Consider the following 9,583-nt stretch of genomic DNA (forward strand, 5'->3'; position numbering starts at 1 on the left):
ATCTCTGATACAGTCAGGCCCTTCTCCCCCATATCCTCACCTCAGAGGTCCCAGTGCCCTTCAAGCCTGAGGACAAAAGGCACGAACCTACTGGCGGCAGCCGCTGGAATTCCAGAAAACTCTGAATGAAAACAGCAGTTGCAAAATGGAATGGCTTTGCACACTGCGGCTGATTCTTCACGGGTGGTCTTGGGTTTGGGCAGGAAAACTCAGAAATCTGCTGCTCGGGGATCCAAAGGGAGCATCAGAAAACAATGGGGAAGCTCTGCCCCACCCCCTGAAGCCTCAGGGCCCTACTTGGCTGTGACCGAGGAAGCTCCGGCCACAGAGCAGCGAAAGCGCCGGCTGGGGTAGGTCTGGCTTCGGCTGAACTTGGCTGACCAGATCCTGGGCCGGACGGGTGCTCCTGGCTCTGGGGTCCCGAGGAGTCGAGGCTTCCTCTCAGGCACTCCAGAAACGCCTGCGTTATTTCTCAGGCAGGTCAGCAGACTGTGGTGAGTGCCAGGTCTCTGATGGAGTGGATTTTGGATGCAAACCAAATATTTAAATGGATGTTTCCCCTCTCTGGCTGGGCCCTCACAGCTGGGCCTGTGCCTTGTTTTTACATGAAATTCAGCCTCCTTTAAATATGCATTTCTTTCCTCCCGAAAGTGCCTGAGGCAGGAAGGTAGCTGCTTTGAAAGGCCCCAGAGAAGGGGGGTGCAGCCCCGACCCCGCGGCTGAAAGCGAGCTCGTGCAGGAACGATTCTTGTCCTGCCGGCTTCGCTTGGGTCTATGCTATTGGTCACACAGGCCTTGGGTTCAGGCCAAGGGGCAACTTGCTGTCTCTAGGGAAGGAGGCGGCGGACACATCAACCCCCTTCTGCCCCTTTGTCAGTTTCCTAGACTAAAGGACAGCAAGGAGGTGACCACGACCTTCCCCAAGTGCTGGGAAGTCTCCCTCGTGGTGAGAATAGAAACTGCTTCCTCTTGAAAAGCTGCATCTTGTGAAAGAAACTTTTACCCATAAACCTACCTCAGATATTTCAGGTGTTTCAAGTGGCTCCCCTCCCGCCCTCTGCTTTACCTACAGAGGGTGGAGAAACGTGAAGCTGCTTTCGCCACAACCCATCCTGGCATCTGGGCCTGCACTGCGAGTGTCTGTTCCGGCCAGTTGCTGCCAACACCACGGACAAGTGGCCGATGGAAGTGCATCCCCGGGCAGGTGTGGATTCGTCCACTTCCCTCCCACGAATCCCAGGAGCCCGATGGCCAAAGCCCAGCCCTGGAAGAGCAGGTGGGACTCTCACCTTCTGGGATGGCGTCCAAGAAGGGCCCAGTGGTCCCCTCGCTCCCGCCATCCCGGCTGCTCCCCTATGGCCCCGCTGAGGACTGGAGACCCCTCCCACGACGGGCCTGGCCAGACGACCCTTCGAGGGGCTCTGATCCCCAACACGCTCCTTTCTCCCCCATCCTCCTGCCCATTGCGCTTCCCTCGGGAGTGGGAAGCGGAGACCTGCGGCCACTGGGTCTCTGCTTCATTTATTGCCAGGGAAGTGACCCCCGTTTTGTTTTGTTTTTACCCCATCACACGGGCGTGCGTGACTGTACCGTGAGCTAAGGACCAAGCCCCGCGCTCGGCCGCTGCCAGGTTCTGTCTCACTGACGCCGAGGCAGGTTCCTGGGAGTCAGGAAGGCAGCGCGATGTGCCTCCGGTCCCGGTGAGGGCGAGGGCCTGGGGCCTGCGGCCTCGGATAACAGGTAAAGAGAAGCTCAGTCGATGCACAGACTTGCTGAACCGGGACCCCATTCCTGTCTCTACGCGTGGGGGTTGCTGGGAACCAAGTGAGTGAAGCCTGCAGGTAAACCACTGTGATTTTAATCTCCCTCACTGCAGGCACTGGTCAGAACTCGGTCCTTAGATATCACACGTGGACCCGCACGACATACAGAAGAAAAGTCCAGGACACTCAGCAGCCCCAAAACCAAGCCTCTCCCGGCTGGCAGAATTCCACGCTCAGCGGGTTCGCCCTTTAAAACCTGAGGGGCTGTGGGAGGGGAAGGACAGCTGTTGTTCAGTGGGTACAGTTTCCGTTTTGCAAGACGACGACTTCCTGGAGATGTGCTGCCCAGCAATGTGAACGTAACTGAACTGTACACTTAAAAATGGTTAAGAAGGTAGATTTTATGCTGTGTTTTTTTGCCACAATTTTAAATTATTTTTTAAAAATCCGAGGGGCTGCAGCCCAGCTGGTAGACTCGGGGCTGACAGTCACTGCTCCATCTTTCTGTCCTTGTCTGGGGAACCAGAGTTCAGAGTTCGCCTCTCTCAGAAATCCATGGCCCGCCGGGTCTGCATCCAGGTTTTGGAATCACATCCTGGTTTTTTGACCGAGAGCAAGTGAACCACGCAATAGGAGCGTTTAAGAATGACCTCCACCGCTTTCCCTGAAACCACTGCTCACCAGTGACCACCAGGTGCCTCCCCCTCGGCCCCTCTTAGGACTGAGGTCCACGGCTTTGCCGGCCCCCAAGCCTCAGGGTCCTTCCCCACTACGTTAGTCTGCGTGGACCAAAACAAAGCACCACCAGACGGAGTGGCTCAATCCACAGAATTTACGTGCTCACGGTTCTGGAGCCCAGACGTCCAAGATCAAGGTGTCACAGGGCTGGTTTCTCCGAGGCCTCTCTCCTGGGCTTGTAGACGGCCGTCTCCTGTGTCCTCACAGGGTCTTCCCTCCGTGTATGTCAGTCCTAATTTCCCTTTTTAACGAGGATGCCAGTTCCACTGGCTTTAGGTCCCACCCACGTGACATCATTTTACCTTAATCACCTCTTTAAAGGCCTAATCTCCAAGCACATTCACCTTCTGAGGTGCAGGTGGTGGTAGTGGAGTTGGTGAGTTAGGACTTCAACATGTGAATTTTGGGAGACGCCATTCGGCCCATAACGACCACCTCCCTCCAGCGACCTCCTGACACCCCCGACCGTGGCTTCCTTTTCACTGACCTTGAACCCCACGGGACACCTCTGAACTTTAGGAAGACTTCCAGAGGCAACCTGATGGGATTTTGAGGTGCCCATTCCTGACCAGCCCAGGACACCCAGATGAAGGGCACTTACCCAGCACTTCCCTTCCAAATAAAGTCTCAAAAGCCACCAATAATTCTTCTGCTCAGAAGTCTTGGAGGGCCAGGCGTTTCCATCTGGGGTGATGAAAGAGTTCGCGGATCAGTGGTGGTGGTCACACAACAGTGCCCGTGTACGTAATGCCCTGAGCTGGATGCCTATCACTGGTTAAGCTGGTACATTTTATGCTGCGTGTATATATATATATATATATATATATATATGTATATTTTTGCTGTACGCGGGCCTCTCACTGTTGTGGCCTCTCCCGTTGCGGAGCACAGGCTCCGGACGCGCTGGCTCAGCGGCCATGGCTCACGGGCCCAGCCGCTCCGCGGCATGTGGGATCTTCCTGGACCGGGGCACGAACCCGTGTCCCCTGCATCAGCAGGCGGACTCTCAACTACTGCGCCACCAGGGAAGCCCTATGCTGCGTATATTTTATGTGTAGTTGTTCTTTTTTCAAATTTTTTTGGCCGCACTACATGGCATGTGGGATTTTAGTTCCCCGACCAGGGACTGCACCCTCGCCCCCTGCAGTGGAAGCGCGGAGTCTTAACCACTGGACCGCCAGGGAAGTCCCTTTTTATATGTTGTTTTTAAAAACAGAGATGCAGAAGGGTTAAGACCAGGCCCACGAGTCTAACACATCAGCAAGAAATTAGCCAAAGGCTACAGACGTTTGCTGCCATGAGCTTCCTCCTCAACTTAACTGCGATTCACTTTTAAAAGATCTTTACTCCTCCCCGCAGCCTTCAGGCGGCCTGTGCTGTTGATTCCTCAGCTCCCCAGTGTGTGTTCAGCACGGGTGGGGGGGGGCGGGGGGGGACACAACAAGGAGCGCGGCTCTGGGGCCCAGCAGACACTCTGACCAGATCTGCTGAGAACCAGGTGTGCGACCTGGGCCAGGTGACTGCACCTCCTCACCTGTAAAGCAGAGACAATAACACCTCTTGCTAGGGTTCTGTGATTATTACACAAGCTATCAAGTGTGTTAATAAGTTAACTCTCACTAGACTCTCACTAAATTAATAAATGAATTAGCCAACTACTGATCAGTTTAACAGCCTAAACATCACTGCTCAAAATTTCAGAACTTATATGCGAAGGGCTGTAAACGCAACATGAAATGCTAATTGGTGAGCTTTGCTATTACCCTGAAGGGGAAAGAAGGATGCTTTTCAGGCAGAATAATAATAATAATAATATCCCGTCATGCCTGTAGTCCAGCTGTTACTGATGACCCCCACCCCAGTGAACCCCAGCTCTCAGGATCCATGTCCTTGTAAAGCTTCCCACGTTGACCCAGGGCTTGGCCACGAGACCAACTTTGGCCCATGGGCCGTGAGCAAGTGAAGTTTTCCTAAGCACTTTCACAATGGGGCTTGTCTTCTTGGAACGTTCCTTCTTAAAGCCCAGCCACCTTGCTGTGAGGAAACCCAAGCAGCCACATGAGAGGTCCATGTAGGAGAGAACTGAGGTGTCCAGCTAAGAGCGCCAGTTGGCCTCCAGCACCGACAGCCGGCCACGGGAGTGAGCCCATGTTGGACCTTCCAGCCAACTCACCATCAGGGGAGACAAGACCTCCTGGTCAACTGGCAGTGTCATGAGAAATAATAAATTACTGTTGTTATAAGCCACTAGGTCTGGGGGAGATTTGTGACCTCACAAGGGATAACTGAAGCAGTTCCTTTGTGTCCTCCCAAATCCCAAACATGAATAAGGGAGTTTGTTTAAAATCTCCAGCTACACAAACGCAATTCGCACTTTTGATTTCACTGCTTACGTAGCTACCTGGCCTAGGGAAGATTTCTCTAGCCTTATCAGCAGAATGTGAGTAACACCTGCTGTAAGAGTCTTTAGTGGGCCAGACATAGAAAACGAACTATGGTTACCAAAGGGGAAAGGGCGGAGGGATAAACTAGGAGTTTGGGATTAACATATACACACTACTGTATATAAAATAGGTAACCAGCAAGGACCTACGGTACAGCACAGGGAACTATATTCAATTTTTTGTAATAACCGACAAGGGGAAAGAATCTGAAAAATAGATATATATGTATAACTGAATCACTGCTGTACACCTGAAACTAACACAACATTGTAAATCCAGTATACTTCAATTTTTAAAAAAGCCTTTAGCGGGCATTTGCTGATGGAACGCATACAGAATGCTTAGCCTGCCTGAACACACAATTAGTGTTTAGTGAATGTCGGCTATTATTATGAAATCAAATATACCGGCTGGTACTTTTATTCTGAGAACTTCAGAATGGATTCAAAATGAAACAGGGGCAAAGTTTACCAGCTGAGACACAGAGACAAGTTGGGGAAGCTCAGTAGGCGTTATATGCCCACAACTTTCCCTCAGGAACAAAGACACTGAGGCCCGTTAGAGGCTAAAAGAAACATGACAAATTCTGGCTGCTTGTGAAGCCGGAAGATTGCCCTACATTCTCTCCAGTCTTATCTGGGTCCCTCACCCGGAAGACTGTCAGGCAGTTTGGCCTAAAAGCCGAGAGACTCACTAAGATTTATAGAACGTGATACCTGGAGGCTGGCAATTGTGATCTGAAATAAGACCCAGATGTGAGTGCTTCATCAGTAAAAGGAAAGGGCTCCAACTTTCCTCATTAGTTGAGGGAAACAAAGAAAGTCTCCAGGAATAGTACCTTTCTCTGTGCCTGTTGTTTTCTCAGAAAGAGCTCACAGATGCTAAGACTGATAGCTCCGATTTCCAGACCCCGAATTTCTGACCATTTATACCTTCTCACTGAGGCCGTACCTGCTAACGGGGCTCAGGTGATGGTGACGGATTTCGACAGCTTCTCGCACTCAGCCAGCTGATACAGATAGTTAAAGAGAAAGAAGGAAATCCAGTCCCACCCCAAGTCCAACCACTTTTCCCCACGAGTCTTCCCCGTCCTAAACTAAGGAGAGTCACTCCATTGCAGTAATGCACCAGCCGCTGTTCACAGATGGGGCGTGGGCTATATTTATGAAAATGGTTATTTCTATAAAGCAGTGCATTCTCCTGAGAAAAGTTTACCTTTCATCACTGGAGGAAAATGGCTCATAGCAAGATCTTTTCAAAGACGGCTGGTGTCCTGCCAGGCAGTGGCTTCACAAACTGGTCAGCTGGGGCCCAGCAGGTGAGGGGGTGAAGGAGAGTAGCCCCAAGCCCAGGAGGTCCCCTGCAGGCTTTCCTCCCCGGAAGGTCCCCGCTATCTTCAGGGTGCCCATCCAGCTCCATCAGCTGTCATAGTTACCATGTCAGCTTGAGCCAAGAGCTGGTCCAGGCAGAGACCGTTGTCCTCCTGAAGTGTCTCTTCCTCAAAAGGAGAAATCTGTCATCACTCTATCCTGCTCTCACAGCCCCCATTGTCGCCGCGTCCAAGATACGGAGAGATGAGCTGCTGAGGCGAGAAAGAGAGACTTCATCTGGAAAGTCAGCAGACTGAGAAGGTGGTGGCCGTGTGCCCCAAAGACCCATCTTCCCTGAGTTAGAACACAGGCTTCTTTTATACTAAAAGGGGGACGGAGCAAAGCCAAGCATTTCCTGGCTCCCATCAGCCTCCAGAGGGGGGGTGTTCATTTCTTCCTCCCTGCAGTCCTTCACAGGTGGGCCTGGTCAGGATGTTTCCTGTGAGCTAAACAAAGGTACGTTAGCTTAACGCTCATGACCTGGGAGGCAGGGTTCCCAGAGATGGGCCATGATGCATAATCTAAGCTTATAGGCAGCAACCCCTTTGGTGATTAACTTGTAGCAAAAGCAACAGAATACAAAGGGTAAAGAAACAGACCCAATATGGAGTCAGATTTGTTCTTCCCTGTTCAGCACCAGTAACCACTGAGTGGAAACCAGGGGCTCCACAAACATGACAACAGACCAAAGTAACTCACGATGGAGTGTGACGTGCCAACTTGACTGCATCATGGGGTATCCAGATATTATGGCTAAACGTGATTTCTGGGGGTGTCTGGGAAGGGGTTTCTGGATGAGATTAGCATTTGAATCAGCAGACTCAGCAGAGCAGATTAACCTCCTCAGTGTGGGTGGGCCTCCTCCGCTCCTTGAGGGCCTGCACAGAACAAAAAGGCCGAGAAAGGAACAATTCTACTCTCTCTGCCTGACCGCTGACCTAGGACATGTGTCTTCTGCCCTTGGATGGGACTCACACCATTGGCTCTCCTGGTCCCCAGGGCTTCCAACTTGGACGGAACGACACCAGCGGTTCTCCTGGGTCTACGGCTCACGGAGGGCAGCTGTAGCAGGACTTCTTCTCCTCCACCACTGCATGAGCCAATTCATCATGATAAATGCAGATGGTGCCCCCGGGGTTCCACTTAGCATTTTTCAACTTTACGATGGTGTGAAAGTGATACACATTCAGTAGAAACCTTGATCTTTTCCAGGGCTAGCGATGTGCACACGGTAAGATGTTCTCTTGTGATGCTGGGCTGCTCCCAGGCGGCCACGCCACCACCAGGATGAACAACTGATACACTGGCAACCATCCTCTGCCCAGACACTCTGTTTCACTTTCAGTACAGAATTTAATAAATTACATGAGATATTCAACACTGTATTATACAGTAGGCTTTGTGTTAGATAATTTTGCCTGACTGTAGGCTAATGTCAGTGTCCTGAGCATGTTTAAGGTAGGCTAGGCTAAGCTATGATGCTTGGCAGGTCAGGTGTATGAAATGCATCTTCGACTTAAAATAATTTCAAATTGTAATGGGTTTATCAGGATGTAACAGTATCATAAGTCAAGGAAGAGCTGTATTTACAATATCTATTAATATGTATATGCACAATATATTATATATAATATACAACATAATTATCTTCATTATATATAATCAATATGCAAATATTTATATTATATAATAAATACTATATATGACTATGTATTCATATATTTAAGATTGATATAAATACTGTGTGTGTGTGTGTGTGTGTGTGTGTGTATATATATATATCTCCTATTAGTTCTGTCTCTGGAGAATCCAGGGAGCTTTGTGGTGAAAATGGCACATGGGTTTCGAGACAACATACCAGAAGGAGGAAAAGAACTCTAACCTTGGGCAACAGGAAAACAAGACAAATACTTCTTCAATTATAAGAGATGAAAATAATCATCTTCGATCTCTGGTCATTTCTTTAGAAATGTGTGGGTCACACTTGGCTTCCTGCCAAGTCATTTAGTTTGATTTATTAAGATGAATATAGCAGTAACTTTGCACCCAAGGAATAGAACTTTTCCCCTAATCTGGATTCTGAAGAATATGCTTGCAGTGGTCTTTCTGGTCCCCAAGTCCCAGTAAATTACACACAAAGAATTTGAGCACAATCTTAGCTCCTTAAAAGGGAGGGTTCTGGCATAGCTTTTTTGGTCGGTTGCTGTGTTACCGTTTCCCCTGCTTCAAACTTAAGAAAACTGCCTTGGTAATTTGTAGGTCTTTCTTTTTTTCCAGAAACCTCTTGACACTTGTTCCCTAAAGATCTACAAGTCTGTTTTCCTATTCACATAAATTCCTCAACTCAGTCTTCTACAACCCCTCTTGTATACCAGATTTTTATTTTTTAATTTTATATGGAAAATAGTTGAACATGGTATTAACCGGAATATATAGTTTGAAAAAAAACTAGTCAACCCCGGATTACTCCAAAGGATTAACAGCAATAAATCTTATTTCCAACGTCAACTGGCACCTCCTCAATTAAGTCCCTTATTATGAAACTTCTTCGCAGTTGGCAGGCGCCCTTACAGATCACAAGGGGGACACACTGAAAAACACCTCCTGACTTCCTACTTGGGCTGGGTTTACATCATGCTGAGGGACAAAGAATGGGGCGGCTGGAGGCTTTTGGTGCTGTGTTGTCAAGTTCCAAGACAGCCCTGGAGGCTACTCTAGGTCCTTTGCAGTTCTACAAAAATTTTAGAATCAGCTTGTCAACTTATGTACACACACAGAAAGTAGCCTGCTGGGACTATATTGAATCTACATTGAATCTGTATTTTGGAATGACATCTCTTTTTCTTTTTTTATAAATTTATTTATTTTATTTTACTTTTATTTTTGGCTGTGTTGGGTCTTTGTTGCTGCACGCAGGCTTTCTCTAGTTGTGGCGAGCGAGGGCTACTCTTCTTTGTGGTGTGCGGGCTTCTCATCGCGATGGCTTCTCTTGTTGCAGAGCATGGGCTATAGGTGCGTGGGCTTCAGTAGTTGTGGCACATGGGCTCATTAGTTGTGGCTCGCGGGCTCTAGAGCACAGGCTCAGTAGTTGCGGCACACAGGCTCTAGAGTGCAGGCTCAGTAGTTGTGGTGCATGGGCTTAGTTGCTCTGTGGCATGTGGGATCTTCCTGGACCAGGGCTCGAACCCGTGTCCCCTGCATTGGCAGGCAGATTCTTAACCCCTGCCTCACCAGGAAAGTCCTGAAATGACATCTTAACAATACTGAG

General features: G+C 49.4%; 2 long non-coding RNA genes across 2 annotated transcripts; one reads left to right on the top strand and one right to left on the bottom strand.

Annotated features, from left to right (window-relative positions):
* Positions 1-343: 343 nt before the first annotated feature.
* Positions 344-2,012, top strand: LOC141279682 (uncharacterized). The gene is made up of 3 exons (XR_012334306.1): positions 344-494; positions 1,073-1,740; positions 1,877-2,012. It is a non-coding gene; the product is annotated as an uncharacterized lncRNA (long non-coding RNA).
* Positions 2,013-2,016: 4 nt separating this feature from the next.
* On the bottom strand, positions 2,017-7,843 carry LOC109551471 (uncharacterized). The gene is made up of 3 exons (XR_002178255.3): positions 6,381-7,843; positions 5,897-5,954; positions 2,017-3,185 (listed from the first exon to the last, which is right to left on the bottom strand). It is a non-coding gene; the product is annotated as an uncharacterized lncRNA (long non-coding RNA).
* Positions 7,844-9,583: the final 1,740 nt, after the last annotated feature.

The sequence above is a fragment of the Tursiops truncatus genome, chromosome 10, assembly GCF_011762595.2.
Source record: "Tursiops truncatus isolate mTurTru1 chromosome 10, mTurTru1.mat.Y, whole genome shotgun sequence".
Taxonomy (NCBI): Eukaryota; Metazoa; Chordata; class Mammalia; order Artiodactyla; family Delphinidae; genus Tursiops; species Tursiops truncatus.